Genomic DNA, 10322 nt, shown 5'->3' with positions numbered 1-10322 from the left:
GACGAGTGCTCCGAGAGAGTCGCCTGCACCAGAGTCCCCCACACCAGAGTCCCTCGCACCCTCCACAGCCAAAACCAGCCCACTGCCATTGCCTGCTTCTTCTCCCTCCGCAACTGTGTCCTCAACATGGCTGAGCTCCTCACAGCCTGGTAAGGCTCCCTCCTATCCTTCCCGCTGCTTCGGCCTGCTCTTGCCCACTCTTACCCTTCCTTCCTTCCATCATTTCTTCCACGCACCATACGCCACTTGCACATTTGTTCTGGTGCTCGGCCCTCCCTTCCTGCCGCCTTTCGCCACGCCTGGCACCTGGTGCAGCCCCAGGCCTGTGCACTGGCTCTGGCTGAGCTCAAGCTAATTGTCTTTCCCAGAAGGATGTCTGGTGCCGTGTTGTACATGTGCGTCCAAGGCTGTGTTGTCGGCACACAAGTGCTTCAGTGCTTTAGCTATTGCTGAGGAGCGCTAGCACAGCATCCGGCCCACCTCTGTTTCGCCTGCTGCCTGCCAGGGACTGGGCAAGGGCTAGGCAAGACGTTGCTCGGGGACACAGCCAGGATGGCTGACCCAAAGCGAGCAACCAAGGAGTTACTCCATTATCACAGAACATCCTGCTGAGCAGTAAACTGGGACTGCGGGAGTGTTTCCCAAGCAGCCACCGCTCGGAGACTGGCTGGCCATTGGCCAACGGTGAGCGCTGGTGAGCGATTGCCCTTGCCTCTCGTGGGTGGGTTTTGGTTTGTTTTGCCTTCGGTTTCTTCACTTCTGAAAACCGTCTGTAGCGTCAGGCGTGTGGGCTTTTCTGCTTGAGCGCTTGTGATTCTCTCCCCGTTCCCGCCGAGGGGCAGCGAGCGAATGGCTGGGTGGGCGCTCGCCGTCCAGCCAGGATCAACCCACCACTGACTGGCACGCACACTGGCCGCGACTGGGTCTAAGCAGGATGGGGAGGCTTAGGGAAGGAGCCGGAAGACCCATCTTCCCTGTTGACCCACGGCACTCACTGCTTTCCTTGCCGGAGGCATAGCCCAGGGCTTCTGCCTACCTCCTTTGCCTCCCCTTCTTGGCCTGACACCCTCAGTCCACCTGTGCTTTCTTCCCGGCAGCCTTCACCCACAAGAAGACAACCGTGTCACACATTTTGCCGCCTCTGACCACGCAGAAGACCACCCCCACCACCGCCGCCAGCAGCACCTCCAAGACCTCTGTCTCCACAGAGGCCAGCCCTCCGAGCAGCACAGAACTCCCGCTGACAGGGACGTCTCCAAGCCACAGCTCTCCGCCCGCCCCCAGCAGCCCGCTCAGCACCCAGCTGCCGTCTGCCGCCACTTCCACAGGCTCCCCCACCTCAGCCCCCACCGGCAACTAAGGAGCACGTCCCCTTCCCCAACGACGAGTGCTCCGAGAGAGTTGCCTGCACCAGAGTCCCCCGCACCCTCCACAGCCAAAACCAGCCCACTGCCGTTGCCTGCTTCTTCTCCCTCCGCAACTGTGTCCTCAACATGGCTGAGCTCCTCACAGCCTGGTAAGGCTCCCTCCTACCCTTCCCGCTGCTTCGGCCTGCTCTTCCCAGCTCTTACCCTTCCTTCCTTCCTTCCTTCCAACAGCACAGGCTTCTTGGGCATTTCTTTTGATACTTGCCCTCCATCTGTACTTTCTTTGGCAACAGGAGTTAGGTATGGCCTTCCTTTGGTATGTCCCTGGGGCACACAGCTTGGCCATGGAGCCTGGCCTGCCAGCCCTGAGAGGGGGCAGACAGCGCACAGTGCCTGTTCCTTCCAGGAAATCACACACATGCAGAAATGCTCCTATTCCAGGGAGAGGTAGAGGGTGTTTGCTTATTAAAAGGCAACCTTGAGGCACTGTTCTTTTCTCATCATTATGGGAGAAACCAGATGGGAGCCTGAGAGCAGGAGCCAGAGACCCACTCCTCCCTCTTGCCAAGCAAGACTCAGTGCAGCACAGCGCTGCCTTTCCTGCACATGCTCCCACCCTGCAGCTTCTGCCCACCTCCTTCACCTTCCACTCTTGCCCTCACCCTCAGTTGACATCTGCTTTCCTCCCGGCAGCCTTCACCCACAAGAAGACAACCGTGTCACACATTGTGCCGCCCCTGACCACGCAGAAGACCACCACCACCACTGCCACCAGCAGCACCTCCAAGACCTCCATCTCCACAGAGGCCAGCCCTCCAAGCAGCACAGAAGTCCCACTGACAAGGACGTCTCCAAGCCGCAGCTCTCTATCTGCCCCCAGAATTCGGCTCAGCACCCAGCTGCCGTCTACCGCTACTTCTACGTTTTCTTCTGCTTTGTCCCCAGCTGCCTACACAATGTCTACGCATATGCCCCGCACTAGTTCCACATTTAGGTCTGCTGAGGGTACTACACATTTTCCCTCCAAAAACACCACATTTACTCCACATGGCAGAACATCTTCATTAGTAGTTCCTACCAGTATATCTGCCAAGTCCACTCCAGTGTTGATCCCAACTGTTTTATCCACAACAATTACTTTTGCTCCCAGTGTTATTACTACTGCTTCTACAGAGTCAGTTGAAAGAACTTCTTTGCAAACCACAACATTAACCACTGCCCGCACTACGTCATCTCCCCCTTTCACCTCTAGACTTTCAACATCCTTGTCTTCTGCCGTACCATTAACAGTGCCAGAAGGTAAAGTATACCCGTATGATTTCCTGTATAATGTTTTTGGGTTTAGCATATCTTTTCTTTTATATGAATTCTTACATTACATATTCTTTGGCTGTGATACCATTTGCATGCTTTGGCTCAATCTTTTCTTTTTGTGTTTTCTGCAGTTATTTGTCATAGAAAAGTTGTCTGAAGTCTTCGATTTCATAACAACAGGTTCCCTCCTTTATACTGATGTAAACATTAAAAAGTGTGAATTAAAGAGGCTGACAGGATGCATAAAAGGAAAGTCACAGAATTGTTTGGGTTTTAATCTTAAAGTCCCAGTTAAGCTGTGTGAGAGAAAGATACCTTTGATATGGACACACTATCTCTTGACTTACCCTGCAGTCCTCCTGTTAGCTCTCATATACTCTTTCTGCACACTTGAGCATTTTTTTGGTATCTCTTCTGCAGAATACTGTTTTCTCTGTTTTCAAGGTACAGTGACTTTTTTTGGTTCCTGTGCCTAATTAAAACCTAATATGTTTTGACTGAAGGAATACCACATTCTACAATTTCTGCACACTTTCACGTAAAGGGAGGCACACAAAGCAACATCCTCTCTACTGGTTTTAAACAGAACTGTCCTACTTTAGGGTCTACAGTATAGCAGTCAGGAACGCTGGTGTGGATGCACAAGAGACCTCTATATATTTTTAACTGTATTCTATATCGGTAGCAGAGGCCTAGTTTCTAGCCCTACTTCAAAACAGGGAGGCAGAACGTTTTTATTCAATACTTGCTAGGATATGGATTAACCCTTCTAAGAATAAACTAGAATGACATATATGCTGTTCAATCTGTGAATGGAAAGTGGATTTCCTGTGTGGTTCTTTTTTGTGTGCTTATTTGTTTTAACCACTGTTAGAAGACCCAGAGAAAAGTTATCATCTCCATTTCAGCTAGTTTGCATTCTCTTTTGACAAAGTTCAACATACAAAAGAGAAACCATCTGGGAGGCGTACTTTAGCCATATACATACTACCTTATTTCCTACTATCTTCTCCATTCTTTCCTACTGTCTTCTCCATTGTCATGTACCACTTTCACTGTTCGCTTTTTCTGTATGTTTAATTTCTCAAGAAAGTGCCACCTCACCTGCAAGAAGTTACAGCCTTCACTTGCCTTATCTTTTTCAAGAATTGGGAGGGATACGCAGCATTCTAATAGGCCTGCCCTTTTTTACCCTGATTATTAATGAGATTATAAATACTTCCTTTTTTCTTTGAAGCATGTGCTTCAAAATTTTTCCACAGACCTACATGCTATTTCCTTAGTTGTTTGAATATTCAAAGTCCTCCACTCCCTCATTACAATCACATCAGCTGAACTTACCTCTAACAGCAACAACAAATGAACAAAGCAGACCACCCTCAAGTCATCCAAGACACCACCTACTGAGTCTTACTGCAGAGGACCGATTTACACAACAGGTCATAAATAGTCAAATAAGGAAACTGTATTTGTGGTTAACTACTGCTCTCAAACAGTGATGTGAGAATACGTAACAGTGGGCACAGTCACCTATATTAGAACCTTTCATCTCTGCTTTCATTGTTGATCTTGTCAGCAGAGTGGAGCTTGTACAGGTCAGTCAGCTCAGCTCAGCCACAAAGCATGGCAGAATTACCTACTTGCAGAGCAAGTGACTGAATGCACATCTGTCCTTCCTCCGTTACACAAGTAATGTAGTACCAAAGAGGATGGTTTCAGCTTTTTTCGCAGAAAGAAGGCTCAAATTGACTGACTGTGTGAGCATTGGGAAATGAGTTTGATCCAAGGAGATGGGATTGACCTTTTTTTTTTTCCTATTGCCCCACTCTCTTTGATCCTACTTTCCCTGCATCCTCATAATTTTCATCTCACAGAATGGGAATCCAAGTAGGAACTCTCATAAGCAGGATTTTCCCCAGTATAATTATTTTTTTGGTGCCTGCTTTAGTTTTTGTTCACATTCTTTTTTTAAAAGAACTGCTTCAGAATCATATCTTCACAACCATACTATTTCTGTGTCTGTTCCTTGCAATTAACAGGCAGTACTTCCCATTATTTATTTCACGAGTTCAAAAAGTTGCAAACAAGTCCTTCTCCATTCTCTGCACATTTTTCATCCCTAAACTGAGCAATTCTGATACTTTTCAGTCTTGCAGAGTATTAACAATACCTTTCAGCCCAGAAAAATTAAAGTACTGATCTAGCTACTAGCTCTTCATTTGTGAGATAGATATATAGTACCTTAGTCTAGTGTCCAGTTATTAGTTGCCTTATTTTCCAGTGACAAATTCCCAGAGTCCTACTACAGTATTAACAGAGCCTTCTCCACAACTATGTTCAGGTTTCATCCATCACCTTTCTTCAAGCAGGGAACCTGAATGTGCTCAAAAGAGCATTGTACAGGAGCAGTGTGAGGTGCATAAATTGCCCTCATAGTATTCAACATCTTTTTCTCCTTAATACAAGCTTCAAGCACAATCTTTGAACTCAGAAAAAAATGTGTTTTCAGTCATCTTTTTAAAGCGCTTAGTGTCTTGTCTCAAGTCAGGAGAAAATGCACGATCAATACATATAATCATTACCTGCTATGTAGCATTACGCATCCTATCTAGTAAGGAAAGGCAGACTTCAGGCAGGCATTTAAGTTGTGAACTCCTGGCTGCCTATAAATAAATCAATCCTTAAAATGAGTAAACCAAGCATTTTACAAATGAGTAAAATCTATTATGAAGTCTGAGAGCCAGAAATAATTCCACCAGAATTAGCAAGCTTGTTGTTTTATTTGCATCTTTGTGTTCTCATCAGTGGAATCAAATTTTTTCCTCCTGGACTAAATTTGCACTATATTCTTAACAGGAGTGAGTTTGGTTTTTTCCTCATTTGTAATTCCAGCAACTTGCATTTTCGTAGTTGTACTCCAGGGTACCTATCTCATGCATCTTCAGTGCCTAGTTTAAAACCTTCTCTTGCTGTGTTACTCACTTGTGACTTGTTAATTGTCTCATACAATCGGAATGGTTTTCCATGAAGCCATTTTAGCTTCTGTCATCCAGCAAAGGTCACTCAAGAAGACTGAGATAAATTTCTGCTACAGTTTTTTTTCTTTTTACATTTAACAGAGCGTTGTAGAGAACATGACTATGAAGAAAAAATAACTTACAAAGGCTGTTCTACAAATGTCACTTTAAGCCGATGTGAAGGATCATGTCCATCTTCAACAAAGTAAGGACAGCTGAGAGACTGTATAGAACTCAAGTTGTTTCTTTTTCTTTTTCTTATTTGGCCACCTGTAAGTAGTGACACTTGTTAACTAACACTCCTTTATAACTCAGGGAGAAAAATGTGGTTGACATCTACCCAGCAATAGAATATTGCAGTATAAGCCAGCTAAGTAGAAACAAACCTAATAAGGTCATTTATTATGTAGGGATTTACAATTTAAACAAGGAATGTTGTCTCACTTCCTTAAGTTTAAAAAAAAAACCCCAAACAGACATCAATGCTGCAGGTTTTGGGGGGTTTTGTTGTTGTGTTTGGTGCAGGGGGTGGGCATGTAGGCATTAAGATGGAAAAGGTCAGTGAAACAACAAATACCCGTTTTCAAATAGCAAAGACAGCAAAGTAAGAAATTTCTCACCTAAATACTTGTCACTTCAGTTGTCTCATGATGTTCTCCTAACAGCATAATTCAGGGATATTTTACAGTTAAAAAATATGCTCAGTCTGTGCAGTTCTGCCTGCTCATCAGGTGACTATTCAGACAAGGAATCAACTCTTCAATAAAACTAAACTCACTGAAGCAGTATTACAGACTTCACAGTTACGTGGGAAAAAAATTAAAATTGTTATATTCCCAACAATCCAAGCAAATACAATGTTCAAGAATAGGAGAGCAGTAAGTGTTTTTCTTTTGCAACAATGAATTTAAATTAATCCTGAAGCTAAAAGTTATCCCCTTCAAAGTGAGTTCAGGTGTTCCCCAGCATTTTGAAAACTTACTGACTTTGTATCTTGAGTTTTCAAAAGGGCTGTGAAGCCTGGAGGAAGTTTTTGGTTTTTTAGCATTATTAAGGTTCATCACCATCACTAAGAAAGCTGTGGTTAAAAACCAGTTTTGTTTTAATTGAAACCAAGCAGACTTTTTTCCCCCTTTACAGAGATTTTTACAAAAATATTTTTTCCATAACTCTCCTGTTCCCATACTGAATTCTATCCTACCTTTATAGAACTTCCCACTAACAGGAGCAAGTCCAGCAGCAGTGCTGGCTGAACTAGGTCAGAAAAGCAAGTGTTAACAGAACAGTACTATCAGCAGAGAATCTAAATCTCACCTGTGCAAAAGGAACAGTTTAGCATCTTTGTTAACTGATGATACCAGAGACCTTTTGCAGGCTGTAAAAAAATTCAAATATAGTTACTTTATGATTTTCAGAAGTGCAAAAAGAGAATGGGGAAATCAAATCTTATTAGTTTCTCCAGTGAAGTCTGAGGCCTAATAGCTATTAGCCCTTTGAAAATTTAGTTTTAAAAAGGAAAGCAGAAGCTCAGTATACCTGAACTCCTGCAGTAGTCATCATGAGAACTTTAAAATAGAGTCCACTGCTACACTGTTTGTAGTTCTGTAGTTGATAGAACCATTAAACTCTAAGGGTTGTGCTCCTTCCTCTAAATGTTCCACCATAAGAAAAGAAAAATGTTAATGTTCAAATACTTGAAAAGTATTCTAACTGATCCTCCCTCTCTTCCAAACAGGTTGGATGTTGAACAGATGATGGTCACCACAGTATGTGGCTGCTGTAGGCCACTTCAATTTCTTAAGAAGGAATTCCAACTACCATGCCAAGACCCAGATAACCCTGGAAAAAGGCTCATTAAAGAAATAATTGTATTTAGTGGCTGTGTTTGTGACTTTGACAGTTGCATACACTAGCCAGGCCTCCAGATGGCCTCAGATACCAATTTTTTTTTTCCCAATTAAACACTAATCACAATGTAGTATTTCCACAGTGACTGCTCATTGGTGGGAGTTCTCTTATATTGATTACACAGGATAGCTGCTCAGGAAGTGTCACTGCAAGGCTATCTGGAGTGTCAGTGAAGTTAACTGACAAATTACTCCTGATCAGGAAGGGGTTGGGAGGAGTGGGGGAGCACGGGGTGGGAGAATGGGCAGGGTGGGGGTTGGGAGGGAAGACCAGGTCAGAGACTGGCCTTGCTCAGGGTGGTACTTCACCAGAGGCTAAGATCTGGCCTATGCACTGTGCAGTAACAGAAATTTTACTTTCAAATAAAGTAGAAGGAATTGAATTTGCTAACTTATTTCTCATTATTTGACCAATTATTTTAACTGAAAATAGTGTGTTATGTTCATTACAGTTGAACTAGGACCTGTGGAACAGCCCAGTACTTCATCTTGGTTGTCTTTTCTCCCAGTGACCTGTTCTCTTTCCTTTGACAAATGGACACAGCACTTGTGCTTGTCATCCATACACAGCTGCTGTCAGAAAGCAAGGTGCTACAGGAAAAAAAAAGCTAATTGTGAGGTTTCTACATGCACCCTTAACATGGTGGGACATGTCTAGAAACATCATTAACACAGACACAGTGATTTTTGGACAACACAGAAATTTGCAGGGCATTTCTCTGCAAGAAATGAAAGACCATATGTGGCTGAACAGGACACAGGTAGTTCACTCACAAGCAGTTTCTACTTGCTGCTAGTAGAGAGTATTATTTACTACTTCGTTTGCAACATTTAAGAAAAGGGTGTATGAATGCACAAAAGCTCAATAGCTCCCAGGTTAGATTTTTTTCTTTTAGCAAGTTTTAGGGAAGTACTAAGAATCTGAAGCATACACTGAAAGCTTGAGTGAGGTTAGTTAGCAATTTAGATACTCTTCTTTTACAGTGACATCAAGTTTTTGGGGTTTTGTTTGTTTGTTTTTTTTTAAACAAATCCTGCCTATGTGTAATACAGGTGTATGCTCCATAGCCTCAACCATACCCCAGTGTTAAACCAGTTTACTGCATCATGTACTATTGATACACTTACTGTTGTTAAACACTATAGGAAAAAAGATTTTACATCAAGTTGTTTTTTTTTTTTTTTTTTTACAGCAGACTATTTGTAACATGTGACCAAACACACCAACAAAAAAAAGCCATACACAAACTCACTGGGGGAGCAGAGATCTGCAGGCCAGGTAAGACTCAACTGAACACAATAGCTTGCAGAAAAGAATTTACCATTACACATCAACTGTTGTTCCATAACAACCATTCCATGCAAGTATTCTTTACACTTCCATGCCCCCAGACAAAAAAGGACATTTTGATTACTGTTCTAATCATTTATTTAATCTTAATACGTTCTTCTGATGAATATAGTCTAATATATAGTCTTCTATATGAAAATTCTCCACTTAATTTGACAGAACTTTGTTTTATACAAATAAGACAATCACCATAAATGTTACATACTGGAGTGTAGGTCAAGAATGAACATATGCTACCTGTTTTGCTATTCAGTTATTTTCACATGTCAATGCCTGAAAATACTGTACTTAGAAACAATAACACTGTTTACTGCAGAAATTACTTTGTCTGCTTGACAGGATACATCACTTTGGTAAGTTAACCATCATTCACAAAAAAAATATCAAGTATTTATCTTTAATTTGTTCACTTTTCTGCTCATGGCTTAATTGAGCTGACATTTAATACAAAGTATGAACAGTCATAAGCATAACACAGTCACCACTGAAAAGACACTTTCCCTTACCCCCCTCCTTCCCACATTTTTAATGCACATTTTAGCACAGCTTGAACCAAAGCAAAGTGAAGTAAAGTAGTGCAGTGTCTCAAGGTGTCCTTTAATGAGGGCACAGAGCATTTTCAGGTGGACAGATATACAACAGGCTCTGGAAAAAATGAAACAGAAGCTCCTCCCCTGTCGTTGCCAAGACTCCCTTTACTTCAGCCCATTAGATTTTTAACGTAGCAGCCAACAGCATGGTTAAGATAACAGGACTAATGAAGAGACATATGGCATGCAAAAGACAAAACACAAGGTAGTCCATTAGTATTTTGCTAACTGCCCAACCTGACCGCAGAACTGCTTATGAAGATTTTCAAAGAACGTTTCTGATCAAAGAGTCTTGATTAGCTACTTGACAGGCCATAAAAAGGCCAATTGTTCAAGAGAACTTTTGCAGAAAGACCAGGTCTATAGCCAACTTTTCAGACATAAACATCCACAGTTACCAGCCACTTCTGGAAAACACAAAACAAAACATCTCCCAAAATCCACACGCCACAGCCAAACCTTTGTACCTTATTTTTCACTTGCACTCAAGTATGATCACAAGCCTTGAACCAAACCAAATTATAATCATCCAGTTCCATCATTTAACTCAACACACTCAAGAAAAAAGGCATGCTCAGTCACATAGAATCCTGTCCCCTGCTGTCCACTGGGCAGCATGACAGGTGCCTCATTTAAATGTATTTTCACTACCACTCAAAACCTTTACTTCATGGGCATACTTGTCTGTATGTGTTGAGACACCAGTCCCAGGCTTCCTTTAAATAACCTTGAGGAAATCTTGGTCTGAGGTTCACTTCTCATGTCAGCAGCAGCTG

The sequence above is a fragment of the Phaethon lepturus genome, unplaced genomic scaffold (assembly GCF_000687285.1).
Source record: "Phaethon lepturus isolate BGI_N335 unplaced genomic scaffold, ASM68728v1 scaffold3869, whole genome shotgun sequence".
Lineage (NCBI taxonomy): Eukaryota > Metazoa > Chordata > Aves > Phaethontiformes > Phaethontidae > Phaethon > Phaethon lepturus.
Note: the sequence above shows the minus strand (reverse complement) of the source record.